The sequence below is a fragment of the Silene latifolia genome, chromosome Y (genome assembly GCF_048544455.1).
Source record: "Silene latifolia isolate original U9 population chromosome Y, ASM4854445v1, whole genome shotgun sequence".
Lineage (NCBI taxonomy): Eukaryota > Viridiplantae > Streptophyta > Magnoliopsida > Caryophyllales > Caryophyllaceae > Silene > Silene latifolia.
The window spans coordinates 91345822-91359521 of NC_133538.1; positions in this window are offsets into that span (position 1 = coordinate 91345822).

The following is a 13700-nucleotide window of genomic DNA, read 5'->3' on the forward strand; positions in this document are numbered from 1 at the left end:
AATTAGGGTTTTGATTTTTTCCGAAATTTAGGGCAAATCGTCTTGGGGTTGTATTGTTCTCTGATTTTAGGATTTACTTGAATAATAGGATGGATAGTAGTTCTCTGCCCGCCTCTAGTACAGCTACTACTCCGTCTATGTCTAAGACGATGGTCCCTGTTGCCACCACCGTCACCAGCCCTGTTGTTACTGCAACTGTTACTCCCTCTGTCACTGTTACAGCTGCGCCTGTTACTGCTACTGTTACTCCAGCTACTGTACCATCCTTGGTGTCAACCCCTGCTGTGTCGACACTGTCTGTCACAGTTACCTAAGCTGCACTTGCCCCTCGACCAGTCTCCGGCGGCGCTCCTGGACTAGTTCCTTCTGCCCTAGCTGCTTTTACTACCTCAGGTTCACAGGGACGGGGACGAGGAGGGGGTTCTACTGCTGCTGCACGAGCCACTGCCAGGCTCGCAGTTGACGATTCCTTGGATCCTGTAGAGGAATATCAAGAGGTACGTTTTATTAACCCTCTTCATCGTAAGCGTTTTCAGCATTTGATGGACTGTGACATTACCTCTACAAAATTTTTGTGTCACTCTTCACTAGATAAGTTGGGGATTTTCGTACCCGTGGCTGAGTTATTGAACGGGATGGTGATGACGGGTTTGACCACGATGAGAGCGTTGAGCTATGAGCAAGTGACCCTTGAGTTTTTTAGCTCTTTTACGTTCTCACCCGCTGCCTATGCCACTGACCCGGAGAGTTCTTGTGTTTCTTTTCGACTGTTTAACCAGACCTTCACTTGGACCTTAGCTGAGTTCGGGAGGAGGTTGGGTTTGACTTCTCACGGCCATCAGGATCCTCCTCGGAAGATCCTGTCATTACTTTAGCCTACCATCGCACAGACTTCCTACGATCAGCGGAAGGTGGCTCACGTCCATCTTCCCCCGGCCGGTTACTTTCTGCGTCTCGTTGGAGGGACAATATTTGGCCGCCGCGAGCCTAACACCGTTAACAACGTTGAGTTGTCTATTTTAGGGGGCTATCTGAACATCAATAGTGTTGGCCCCTTCATTCTTAACATTGCTTATTTGACAGCTCAACATTTTAACGTTGTCGGGCAGAAGAAGATGGGCACAATTTCCTATGGTGGGATATCATCCTACCTTTCCCGTGGCCTCTTCACTGACTTCCCCCTTAGCCTGACACATGTAGATAGGGATGTGTATATAGATATTAACGCCATGTTGGCGATATTTTGGTTAGCTAAGGATCAGCGGACTTGGAAGATATGTGGTTCCGAGTCTGTGACCCTATCTTTTCCCCACCTACCCCGTCTTTTCCCTTTGACCACTGTGTCGGGTAGGTTACCTCCACCTCTACCTACCTACCACCTTTCACTTGCTCCTTCCACTTCTTCCGCTTCTAAGAAGCGGAAGCGAACTGAGACTGGAGAAGGGTCCACACCGACTCAGGCTGGGCAGACATCCACGTCCACGCCCACGCCTACACCGACCCCTATCCCTACTCCTTCTGTCCCACAGCCGGTTCTGCCGGCTAACTTTGTTCCCTCTACTCCCTTTGTGACACCCGAGGTCATGGACCAAGGGCGTTGTGACTCTTTTCTTCTTGAGAAGTGTACCAGGGTAGCTCGTATAGACCGGGATTAGGCACTTGCCTTGTTCCCTCTATATGAGTATCATATGTTGAGGAGACGTCCCATTCCTGAGGGCTGGCCACACCTTTCTTTCTACCGGTACCCGGCGGAGGGGTACCCACAACCTGAGTGTGAGGAGGACACAACTGAGTAGGAGGAGAGGGTACGAGCTGACCTCACTACTTGAGGTCGACAGAGGAGAGGAGGGGAGGAGAGTGACCCCGACTTCGTGGTGGCTGACGAGGAGGAGAGGGCTGGCGAGTAGCTACTGGTCTACTCACTTCCCCAGTTTCTGGCTGGTTTGGGGAAGTTCGCTTATTTTGTAAGTATTTTCGCTTTATTTATTTTTCATCTCCATTTATTTATTTATTTTTTTCCATTCATTTCTTGGTTTTTTTATCCCGTTCCCCGTATATACTGTTGGTGTATGCTGGAGGACAACGAGGGCGTTGTCCGTATTGGTTTAGGGAGGGTATTGCATCCTTTGAGTCTGCATTTGCATTTGTTTTTTCATCCACGTTTCATTTTTGCTTGCATCATTTTTTTTCAATTCCAAAAAATAATAAAAAAAAAAATTTCAAAAAATTCAAAAACATCACGTTTATTTATGCATATAGGTCGAGTCGGAATGGTATATTTCTGTGATAATTTTGTAGTGTAACTTGTCATTTCACTTAAGCCTTGCATCGGATTGACATTTTATTAGCTTTGTCATGCGCATAGTCTACGAGTTAATGTTAAAAATACAGCTGATCATATAGACTTGACCTGATAAATTTGGCAAACTAATTTAAAATTTCCGTATAACTGGTGTCATCTATGACCAGTTTATGTAGGAATTGAGAGTAATATACTCCTTTCATAACATGTTCATCAGTCTGCAATTTTATGAAATTCGATTGCTTTTTGCTTGCATACATTCGGGTTTGTGGTCAGTGTCACATGCAGGGAGGCGCTTGCCATTTTCCCTTTCTTTCATTATCACCCATTTAGCTCCACATTAGCCAAACTTATCCTTTTGACTCATTAACTACACCCAAATTAAGCCTGCCTGTCAAGCTAGTTTAGTTTATTTTGCGATATGTTTTCCATTGATGTGAGTTCCTTCGTTTTATCTTGTATGGAGTTGGTAGAAAAGAAAAAAAAGGCGGATATTTTGGAATTGAAAGAAAAAAGTTGTGAAAAATGAAAAACAAAAGAAGAAGAACAATGTGGGCAAGAAAATGAGAAAAGAATTAGAAAAAAAAAAAGAAAAAAGAAAAACAGAGCGTGTAAAAAAGGGAAGTTTGTGACGGTCTTACTCCTATGCATTATTTATATCTTTTGAGGAGTTATATTTGGTTAGTGAGTTTTTGGTGCCAAAAGAAGGGCACTTGAGTGTGATTTTATAATTGATTAAGAATCTGATTTTCTTAGTATGGCTTTGTTTAGGTGCTAGCTTGACGCATTACCTCCACATATCCCATAACTGTTTTGCCTTTTCTTACCCATTGCCTCAATAAACCATTATATTTGTAAGGCCTCGGCTGTGACAGACACTGTTGTATAGCACGAAATGGGCACAACTAAGGTACCTACCTTCACTTGCTTGTTCTTGAACTATGATAAGTATTAGGATGATCCTCCAAGACTCTATATTAGGAGCCCTCCTTTTGATTGCACCCAAGATTTAACCCAAACATTACTACTAATATTAACTAGATATTATGTAGTAATGTAACCTTAATTATAACTAATATTACTTATACTACTACACTAGTAATATATCACAAATATTAGTATTTGAGTGGTTTTTGAAGTTTTTTCATGTGAAGGAATGAACAACATCTTAGAGAGAACAAATATGAGTAAAAATTAGAACAACAAAGTGTTCTTCACACCTTAAGTGTTCCGGCCATATGCTCTTATTTAGAGCATTTTTATCTTCTCAAAATTCACATGCAAATGCTTTATTGGTAGTGTAATATTATATAGAGGCAACCTCACAAGTGGTGCTTGTGTCATAAGCTTTTTGGACAAAATAGAAGACGTAGGACAAGTGTCCTACCATCTCTAAAAACCGGTGCTTTGCTCTTATTATGGTCCATTTTTGTCTTATCATATTTGTCCCATAAATGCTTATAAGTCTTATGTTTAATTATCTTACATAATTAAATATTAATTTGATCATACAACAATTATGTGACAAATTAATAAACATATATTCACTCAACTTATTAAGTAATATTTTACCATTATATCAACATATAACGGGTCCCATAATAGCTAGTTAGTTATATTTATAACCACTTATAAATGTAAATAACTAATTACCTCTACCTCGAATTATTTATAAAACCTTAACACAATTTGGTGAATTAATATGTAAACAAGGGCCGCAAGCCGGTCTGCAGGCAAGAGCTGCCTACCGGTCCATAGTCACGAGCCACCAACACGCTAAGCCAAATAGTGGACATGCAACGGTCTTTTGAAAGCCACGCTCGGTGGCGTATAAATGCTTTCGACCGGATCACTTTAGATCGGTCGGTTTCGTCTCGGCAAAGGTTCGAAATGATGTTTGAGATGTTCGGAGTCGCCACCAAGCATTTGTGGGATGCCTAGAACCCGTTCGAATCCACTCTATACCTAGGTCAATAAAGGCAAAAAGCGGTGCTTGACATAGGTACAAAAGATAAGGACTCGTCGCCCCTTTTAGCATTATATGACTCGGAATAATTACTATTATGTTAGTAATATTTGATGTCGTATTTGCAAGTTTGAAAAGCATAGTAAAGTGTGTAAAAGGAAAATGTTTGATTTGAACTAATTATGTTAAGTTCAATTTTTTGTAATTAGTCAAGTTTTGAGAATATGTCAGGTTCATTTTCGGTACTACCAAACCTCTTCTCCAAATAAGCTACCCGAGTGTTCAAATCATCGATAGCCACTTGCAGCTTTGAGAATATGTTGTTGATAGAGACGGAGAGCATCATTATAGCGCTTTGTATGCCATCTTCATCAATTGCATGAATTTTCTCATCGTCAGGAGAGATGAGATGAGAACAGTCTAGGGAAGATCCCTGACTGTCTCCAAAAGGGTTTTATGGAGGGTTGTTTTTGTTGTTTGTTGATGTAGGTAATGGTAACTCGCCCTTTTCGATCATATCAAGGATGGCGCCTTTTAGGGGGAGACACATTTTAGTATCGTGTCCGCGACCTTGGTGATATTGACAAAACAGTTTTCCATCACATCTATGTCCTCGCTTACAAGGTAGAGGGTCTAGAGTTGGACCAATCGGTTTAAGCTTTCCTTTGGAGATTAGCATTTCCAAGGCTGTGGCATAAGGCATACCCAAATCGGGGAAGGACCTATGAGGTCGTCTGGTATTGGTTGGTGGAGCACCCAAGGAATTGGTTTTAGTGGTTTTAGTAGCTTTCCAACTAGGGTTGGTTTTGCCATTGGCAAGCAGTCAGCTTTCAAGGAGCTTAACCCTTTCCTCAATATCAGAAGAGAGAAAATTCCCGGTTATCATTTTGTCGTCAACTTGGGAGAGACGAGTGCTCAAGTTTTCTACGGTAGCTAGGAGTCGAAGTACCACGTTGTTGGTTTCAGCAGAAGTGATGGCGGATGATTGTTGATCAGTTTATTGAGTTTCTGGTAGGCGATTGATGGCACTCAAGGGATTCCTATTTGACATAACGATAGGCGTTATAACTTGTCTGGGCAAGGGATTTCACAAATAAAGGCAAGTACGACACATATGTACAAAAGGCAGTTTTGTCGTGAAGACACGACGGTGTGACTAGGTTATGAATTCATTAAAGATCGTGGACGACCTCTTGTGTTTGAATTCATGGTGCATGACTTAGACTCGAGTGTCAACTTTGTCATAATGATGCCTAGCCAGACGACTTCTAACTTAGTTTGGAGGTTTGTCGATGGAGTGACGTCGTTGGACAAGACATGTACACAAACTTGACCTTTTACCAGTAATGTAGGGGGAAGACGAATTTAATACCCGAGAGGTTTTGACTCTGCTAACGCCACTGAAGATATCTCGATGATTAGGTGACACGACCTAGACCAGAAGGTAGGTACTAACTTCGGCGGAGACTTGACGTTATCTAGTCGACTTGTCTTGAAATCGACTAAAGGCTGAATCGGAATGGTGGACTGAAATTCTCAAAAATACAAATTTTCAAAAAGATTCATTTGTCGTTTTATGGACGGCTTCCGAAGACTAGGAATCTTCAAAAGGTCAGCCAGTTGAAAGGGTTGTCTTAGGTTTGTATTCAAAAGACGGTTTCAGTTGAAATTACGGCGGCTCTGAAAACAATGTGTTGTTTCCGAAGACGGTTTTTGATATTCAGAATCATGGATTTGAAAATCGAGAATTGAAGAATTTGGAATCGTCATCACAATGGCCATGAAAACGGTTAAATCGTTTTCAAAGAATTTAAAATTGGGTTGAAAATTTGAAAATGGTTAAATTTGTTTTCAAAGATTGAGTTTTGATTTGAAATAAGAAAACGGTTAAATTGGTTTTTAAAGATCTGAAATTTAATTGAAATCTGAAAGAGGTTAAATTTGTTTTCAAATAATCTGAAATTGGATTTGAAATCTGAAAACGGTTAAATTTGTTTTCAAAGATTTGATTTTGAATTGAAATTTGAAAACGGTTAATTGTGTTTTCAAAGATTGGATTTTGAATTGAAACTTGAAAACGGTTAAAGTTGTTTTCAAATGATTAAGTATTGATTGGAAATTTGGAAATAGTTTAAATTGTTTTCAATGATTTGAAAATTGGAGAATTTGTGGATCGAATTCGTCATTACGACGAGTTAGAAAACCGTTTTAACCTTTGAAAGACGGTATGAAAATCGAAAAGTGTGAGTTGCTGCCATCCGACTTGCTACCATCCCCATTTCTCTATAAATACCCACCATCAGACACCATAATCCTCACGCGAGAGTCCGCCCTCTCCTTCTCCCTTAAACTTCCAGACCCGACATCCTAAGTCAAAAAATCGACACGTGTTTACGACCTACCTATCGTAAACAAAAGCCTTACATATTTTGTTTGGTACCGTCGCCATGCATTTGACCGACCGATTCGACCAACTCACATTAATCAACATATTTTTCAACAACATAATTTCAACTCATTTTCAAAACAAAATCCTTTTTTAAGGCACCTTTTAAAACTTCTTTGCTAGAGACTAGTTACTACGAGAAAACCGTCTCTAAAGTCGTCTACTTCGCAAACATCAATACACGTAATTTTGAGGGTGAAAATAACTCATTTATTTCATGTCTTTACTGTTTTTATAACTTTATAAGCATGAATAATGCATAACACGATTCAAATATAGGTTAGACGAGCCAAAACTGAGTTTTGGCCTGAGACAGAAGCTCCTTGCTATGCAGGGAGGCTCGCGCCTCTTGTGGGTGTCTAGATCAGACTCAAATGTGTTTGAGTTTGTCTTTCCTTCAACACTTTATTTTATTTTTACTTCTTTCCTTTTACGGTTTTTACCATTTTAATTCATTTTTATGACAAATATTTTAACCATTACAAAAATCATCCTTGGTTCCTTATACCATGACGGTTTATTCCGTGACTCGATGATATTATTGGTTAATTACATTTTAATGGGTATTTTAACACCCTTTTCTTTTATTTACCATTTTTCTCATTTATTTACACTTGCAACCATATTAGTCATAATTCATAATCATCCTCGGTTATTTATACCATGTCAGTTTAATCCGAGTACGATGACAAACTTGACTAATTACAAATAATTGAACTTAACATAATTAGTTCAAATCAAACATTTTCCTTTTACACACTTTACTAGGCTTTTCAAACTTGCAAATACGACAACGAATATTACTAACAGAATAGTAATTATTCCGAGTCATGAAAATCATACTTGCAAATCATTTAAATACAAATACAGTTTTAAACAACCTTTTTTTAATAACCAGGAGACGCCCCTAGGGTCGTCGTCTGAATCGCGCCCCAAGAGGCCGCCTGTTTTCATATTTCAAAAATCCGGGCAGAGCCCCTTCCCTCACCAATAGGCTCGCGCCTTAATAGGGCTGCCTGGCACTGTTCTGTATCGTTCTGGTAATTGTCTAGGACGATCCAGATTACGGTTAATCTGAATATGTGACGGATCAGATTGACGAGTTTGCAGTTTATACCTTATATTTTAAACACACTTTTTCAAATAAATGGATCGTGTTAAGCATCATAACCAGAATTTGGTAAATGGATATTTAATTTCCGTATTCACATGCAAATCAATCTAAATCAAACTCGGCATCAATTACTTGATATTTGGATAAACAAACCGACTTAGGAAATCTTCACATGTTAAGTTAAGACTTTTGGATGCGCATTCATGCATTTAAACCGTTTTATCAACTTTTTCACTTAACCAACCATGATCGATCAGTAGAGGATGCTAACGCGAGCAGGATTGGGTGTCAGTTTAAAGAGCTTCCCAATACGTACCATCACACCTTATTCAGAACCTTTCAATAGTGGATGGCCTTATCCAGGGCATACGAGAGTCAATTTAGGCATATAATGCTAAAAGGGGGACGAGTCCTTATCTTTAGTACCTATGTCAAACACCGCTTTTTGCCTTGATTGACCTAGGTATAATGTGGATTCGAACGGGTCCCAGGCATCCCTCAAATGTTTGGTGGCGACTCAGAACATCTCAAAAATCTTTTCGAGACCTTTGCCGAGATGAAACCGACCGATCTATTGTGATCCGGTCGAAAGCATTACTACGCCACCGAGCGTGGCTTTCAAAAGACTACTGCATGTCCACAATTTAACTTGGCGTGCAGGTAGCCCGTGACTACGGACCGGTAGGCGGCTCTTGCCCGCTGATCGGCTTGTAGCCCATGTCCACAGATTGGCGACTCTGCTGAGGATAAATCCTCTAAGCAAGGCTCTCTGGAAAACCAATTAGGGAGAGCGCTGCATCGATATCATGAACAACATTGCGAGGATCTTTGAAAGACATGTGTGACATCCATTTGAAAATCGGCAATCGCTGGGGAGTTAGAAACTTCTCAGGACTCGTCGGGAATTTGAGTTGCCACTTGTTGGGAGGTAGCGTATGCCATATAATCAACGGGGCTAAGACCTTGGACTTGACGGGTCGCCATTTGTTGGGAAGGACACAGTACTCAGTTGGAGTGCGTTTTCCTTCTCAAGATTACCTGCATGGTTAGTGACCACACAAATCAGCAGTCGCATAGACAAGTACGTAGGCATGCAAGCATATAAGCATGCGAGCAATTAGCATATAAGAGACCGCCCCCTCCTTCTCCCTTAAACTTCTAGACCCGACTTCCTAAGTCACAAAATTGACACGTGTTTACGACCTACCAATCGTAAACATAAGCCTTACACATTTTGTTTGGTACCGTCGCCGTACATTCGACCGACCCATTCGACCAACTCAACATTAATCAACATGTTTTTCAACAACATATTTTCAACTCGTTTTCAAAACAAAATCCTTTTTAAAGGCATCTTTTTAAACATCTTTAATCGCGATTAGTCACAACGAGAAAACCGTCTCTAAAGTCGTCTACTTCGCAAACATCATACACGTAAGTTTAAGGGTGTAAATAACTCATTTATTTAATGTCTTTACTGTTTTCATAACTTTATAAGCATGAATAATGCATAACACGATTCCAATATAGGTTAGACGAGCTAAAACCGTGTTTTGGCCTGAGACAGAAGCTCCTTGCTATGCAAGGAGGCTCGCGCCTCTTGTGGGTGTCCAGGTCAGACTCAAATGTGTTTAAGTTTGTCATTCCTTCAACACTTTCTTTTATTTTTACTTCTTTCCTTTTACGGTTTTTACCATTTTAATTCATTTTTATGACAAATATTTTGACCATTACAAAAATTATCCTTGGTTCCTTATACCATGACGGTTTATACCGTGTCTCGATGATATTATTGGTTAATTACATTTTAATGGGTATTTTAACTCCCTTTTCTTTTTTTTACCATTTTTCTCATTTATTTACACTTGAAAACATATTAGTCATAATTCATAATCATCCTTAGTTCTTTACACCATGTCTGTTTAACTTGAGTACGATGACAAGCTTGACTAATTACAAATAATTGAACTTAACATAATTAGTTCAAATCAAACATTTTCCTTTTACACACTTTACAATGCTTTTCAAACTTGCAAATACGACAACGAATATTACTAACATAATAGTAATTATTCCGTGTCATGCAAATCATACTTGCAAATCATTTAAATACAAATACGGTTTTAAACAACCTTTTTTAAAAACCAGGAGACGCCCCTTGGGTCGTCGTTTGACTCGCGCCCCAAGAGGCCGCCTGCTTTCATATTTCAAAAACCCAGGCATAGCCCCTTCCTTCGCCAATTGGCTCGCGCCAAAATAGGGCTGCCTGGCACTGTTTTGTCTCGTTCTGGTACTTGTCTAAGACGATCCCGATTACGATTAATCCGAATATGTGATTGATCAGATTGACGAGTTTGCATTTTATACTTCATCATTTAAACACACTTTTTCAAATAAATGGATCGTGTTAAGCATCATAACCCGTATTTGGTAAATGGATGTTTAATTTCCAGTTTCACATGAAAATCAATCTAAATCCAACTCGACATCAACTACTTGATATTTGGATAAACAAACTGACTTAGGAAATCTTCACATGTTAGGTTAAGACTTTTGGATGCGCATTCATGCATTTAAACCGTTTTATCAACTTTTGCACTTAAACAACAACGATCGAGCAGTAGAGGCCGCTAACGCGAGCGGGTTTGGGTATCCGATTAAAGGGCTTCCCAATACGTACCCTCACCCCTTACTCAGAACCTTTGGATAGTGGATGGGCTTATCCAGGGCGTACGAAGTCATTTTAGGCATAGAATGCTAAAAGGGGGACGAGTCCTTATCTTTAGTACCTATGTCGAGCACCACTTTTTGCCTTGATTGACCTAGGTATAAATTCGAGGGTAGAATTCGTCGTTTTACGATGGCATAAAAGGGCGCTTTGAGAATACAACGGTCGGCGAGGGACCGAGGTTTGAAACGGCCATTACGACGACGTAAAAGGGTATTTTAAAATGGTTTGTGAAAACTAAGGTTTGAAATCTTCACTACAACGGTATGAAAAGGTGCATTTGAAATTGGTTATAAAAACCTGGTTTTGAAATGGCTATTATAACGGCATAAAAAGTTGTGCAACAGTCGTCAAAAGACCGAGGTTTGAAACGGTTGTGAAAACCGGGTTTGAAATCGTCATTACGACGACCTAAAAAGGCATTTTTTTGAAATGGTTCTAGAAAACCGGGTTTGAAAGTCTTTATTACGATGGCATGAAAAGGTTTTGAACGGTCAGCGAAAGACCGAGGTTTGAAACAGCCATTATAACGGCGCGAAATGTGTTTTTGAAACGGTTGTAAAAAAAAAGCGGTTTTGAAAGTAGTCATTAGGACGGCATAAAAAGGGTTTTGCAACGGTCGGCGAAAGACCGAGGTTTGGAATGGCCATTATGACGGCGCGAAATGTGTTTTTGAAAGTTTGAAATGACATGGAAGGACTTGTGATCACATAACACATAAGCACTCGCATTTTCATTATATTATGCATAATACTGACACTGGTTTTGCCTTAAAACGGTGGGTTACACACCAAGCAATCAAAACCCGATTTTCGAGAGGGATGCCAATCCAAACAAAATGTGTAAGGTGGGTGCCCTAGCCTCGTGCTCGAAGGTGATGAAAGCTCTTTGACGAAACAGAAATGTGTGACGTCAATGGTATGCTTGACTCAATCGGGGTTCGAAACGCGGGGATGAGAAAACCCACGCCGACGAGACGAGCCAATTGGTCGATAAAGGTTAGGTTGTGGGCCTGGACAAGGAACCCGACTTATGACCGTAATATCAATTAATGCACTTTTAACCACGACCTCGTTCGAGTTTCACCTCTAAGGATCACAAAGACACAAGTGTCCAAATTATCCCTAGCGGAGTCGCCAATCTGTGGACATGGGCCACAAGCCAGTCTGCGGGCAAGATCCGCCTACCGGTCCATAGTCACGGGCCACCTGCACGCCAAGCCAAATTGTGGACATGCAGCGGTAAACATAGTACTCGATCGAGCCTTTTGAAACTACTCGATCGAACAGAAACAAGCCCAAACCTCTCGATCGAGTAGAAAACCTACTCGATCGAGGAAACCCTAAAAATCACATTTCGCTCGAGTAAACATAGTACTCGATCGAGGTCTTCTTCTCTTCAAAAGCACTCGATCGACCAATAAAGTGTTCGCTCGAATAACTTTGACTCAGTCAGCTCATTGTTTCGTTAGTTTCAGCCTCGACTTGTTTATTTAGCTTCCGACATTACTTCACGCATCCCGTAACCGCAGTATTTCCGGTCAAAACCCACTCATCCTCTAAATGCAGGCAAAACGGGCGATAAAAGGCTCGATTCTACTACTTTCAGGCTCATTCCTACAAATAAGGCAAAACAAACTAAAGTAGCATATTCGGGGCATTTCGTAGCATAAAACTACGAGGATAGCATAGAAATACGTGCATAAAGAGGCCTAAAAAGACTATATAAAATGCACGTATCAACGATCCATTTATTTGAAAAAGTGTGTTTAAAAGATAAAGTATAAAATGCAAACTCGTCAATCCGATCCGTCACGTATTCGGATTAACCGTAATCGGGATCGTCCTAGACAATTACCAGAACGAGACAAAACAGTGCCACGTAGCCCTATTAAGGCGCGAGCCTATTGGCTAGGGAAGGGGATCTGCCCGGGTTTTCGAAATATGAAAACAGGCGGCCTCTTGGGTCGCGAGTCAGACGACGACCCAAGGACGTCTCCTGGTTGTTAAAAAAAAGGTTGTTTAAAACCGTATTTGTATTTAAATGATTTGCAAGTATGATTTGCATGACTTGGAATAATTACTATTATGTTAGTAATATTTTTTGTCGTATTTGCAACTTTGAAAAGCATAGTAAAGAGTGTAAAAAGAAAATGTTTAATTTGAACTGATTATGATAAGTTCAATTATTTGTAATTAGTCAAGTTTGTCATCGTACTAGGATTAAACCGACATGGTATAAAGAACAAAGGATGATTATGAATTATGACTAATATGTTTGCAAGTGTAAATAAATGAGAAAATGGTAAATAAAAGAAAAGGGTGTTAAAATACCCATTAAAACGTAGTTAACCAATAATATCATCATGTCACGGAATAAACCGTCATGGTATAAGGACCCAAGGATGGTTTTTGTAATTGTCAAAATATTTGTCATAAAAATGAATTAAAATGGTAAAAACCATAAAAGGAAAGAAGTAAAAAAAAAGTGTTGAAGGAAAGACAAACTCAAACACATTTGAGTCTGACCTGGACACCCACAAGAGGTGCGAGCCTCCCTGCATAGCAAGGAGCTTGTGTCTCAGGCCAAAACTCGGCTTTGGCTCGTCTATCCTATATTTGAATCGTGTTATGCATTATTCATGCTTATAAAGTTATGAAAACAGTAAAGACATAAAATAAATGAGTTATTTATACCTTCAAACTTACGTGTATTGTTCTTTGCGAAGTTGACGACTTTAGAGACGGTTTTGTCGTTGTGACTAATCGCGATCAAAGAAGTTTAAAAAGGTGCCTTAAAAAAGGATTTTGTTTTGAAAATGAGTTGAAAATATGTTGTTAAAAAACATGTTGATTATTGTTGAGTTGGTTGACTGGGTCGGTCGAATGCACGGCGACGGTACCAAAAAAATGTGTTAGGCTTGTGTTTATGATCGGTAGGTCGTAAACACGTGTCGATTTTGTGACTTAGGAAGTCGGGTCTAGTAGTTTAAGGGAGAAGGAGGGGGAGGACTTTCGCATGAGGATTATGGTGTGTGATGGTGGGTATTTATAGAGAAATAGGGATGGTAGCAAGTCGCTTAAGTTTGCTTCCTGGCCAAGGGCATGCCCAAAAAGGTGCGAGTCTCCTAGTGATTGAAAGGGG